The sequence below is a fragment of the Chinchilla lanigera genome, unplaced genomic scaffold (assembly GCF_000276665.1).
Source record: "Chinchilla lanigera isolate Chin_1 unplaced genomic scaffold, ChiLan1.0 scaffold00053, whole genome shotgun sequence".
Taxonomy (NCBI): domain Eukaryota; kingdom Metazoa; phylum Chordata; class Mammalia; order Rodentia; family Chinchillidae; genus Chinchilla; species Chinchilla lanigera.
Window position 1 is genome coordinate 138,932 of NW_004955454.1, and position 2,129 is coordinate 141,060.

Here is a 2,129-nt window from a genome sequence, read left to right on the forward strand (position 1 = left end):
CAAGCAGAACTCATCAAATGCTGCAGCTGTTTGGAAATGTTTTTCAAACTACAGTCTCTTTATTCAGAACTAAGCAGTTTCTGCTCTTACGTGAAACGGTCAGTCTAAGCTCTCTGAGATCAGGAGGAAGAGGCCCTGCACATCACACAGATGGAGTCAAATCTTGTCATAATTGCTGCCTCAAGTCCATGCTTTTTAAATAAAGTACTTCAAAATGCATGAGAGTCATGCTGCAATATGATCATTCTAAAGCAAATACTATATTTCAAGAGGAAACTAAGCAGTTTTTAAATTACTTGAATTTTCTGTGTATTTAAAGTATTGGCTGTTCAGCAGACTGCTGGTCTTGCTACGTCTCCTGCCACTGATGGTGTTTGTTAGTTGTGTGCTTTGTGTTGGAGGAGTGGTCCAGTGCCTGTCCACAAGGAGGGTTCCTACAGCCAGGGACCTCCCTCAGAAGCCCAGTCTTTAGGAGGACTAGCTTCAGGTCCCTGAGGCTTTCTCTGTGTGCTAACACTTGAAATGGCCTGGAGAGTATTGTGCTTGGACAGGGAAAGTCTAAACACACAGCTGGCACGAATGGAGCCCTCCCACCAGCAGGGTCCCCATTGGCTGGATGCTCTGACCTTTCTTGGGGGTGACAGGCACATCTTGGTTCCCCTCTTCTGCAGGATATTCTTGACAACTCATTCTATGCAAGTTGATTCTTAGTAGCTTGAGATTGTAGCTCTTCCCTGAGGCTTTGACCTGGATTGTGTAAGGATCCGTTGGGTTCTTGTTGTTCTTCCCTGGGAAGGAATGGCGGTGAGAAATGAGGGAAAAAAAATAGACAAGAGACAAAAAACTGGGATCAGGTGGAGGTCCTCACTCCTGAACAGAGAAGCTGCCCAGAAACCAGTTAACAAGTTACAAGGGCTTGTTTACTCGGAGGAGCTCCCGTGTTCTTGGGCTGATTTCATCCTTCATGTGTAACTATTTTCCAGCTTCAGAGGCTCCCAGCATCTCTCTTTTCTGTTTGTAAATGATGGGCGATTAGCTGGAAAGGCTATGCTTGAAGAATATAGTCCAAAGTCCATAACAGTGGTCAGTTATCAGTCTAGCTAGCAATTGTCAGAGGTTGTTGGTGACTTGAACCTTTTACAGCCAACCTATTAGTGTGGTATTGTTTCTTCACATCTTGTGGTTACACTTTTCTGGTGGATATTCAAGACCAAGTTGAAGTGAGACCTGTGTAAATAAAAATTTAATTTTTTGTTATCTATCAAGGTCAGTTAAGTTTCCTCAGGAATCATCTTGGAACCAAGTATAGCATCTCTAGATCTTCTGTCAGTGTCAGCTATCTGGATGAGTCGTGGCCATTGCTTGACCAAGGTGCTTTCTATGAAAGCTTGAGAGATTTTTTTGTCTCCTGATGACTCTCCTTAGGCACACTGTACATCATGGAATCACTTTTCTCTGTGGTCCCCTAATCTCCTTGATCAGAAGATCAAGGATTCAACCGAGTTATAGGATGTCACAGCAGAGTTTCTCTTAAGTCTTGAGTCTTTACTGACCTCAGAGGGTGTAGCCAAAATATTGGCTATCCTCTTAGCCCAATTTATCTCTCTAATTTTTGATCTCCAAACCTCAGTTTTTTAACATCCAGCAGAAAAGATTAATGACATAACATTGTAAGAGAGGCAGTAGGCTTAATATTACAATCTGATCTGAATAGCAAACACCTTAGAACATACAAATGGAACCATTATTTTTTAACAACTATGGATATCCTAGTGTTTAAATACTTATAGAATGTTAACAGTTACATATTTTTACACAAATTTAGAAATCAAAACCATACATAACATTGCTACATGACAGTCATGATAACATTTTGTAATATACTTAAATTTTCATTTTGACATAACATGACCTTTTTTTAACCAGTTATCTCTATCTAATACCTAAGAAGCTTTTATCTAATTTGTTGTCCTTTAATGGAATATACATCACAAGTTTTTGTTAAAGGCAAAAATCTGAAGGAAAGTCTTACCACAATAAACTTTGTTTTACATTTTTGGAAGACCTGTAGATCCAGAATCATGAATACATTTAATACACCATGAGATTAACACTAATGACTTAACCAT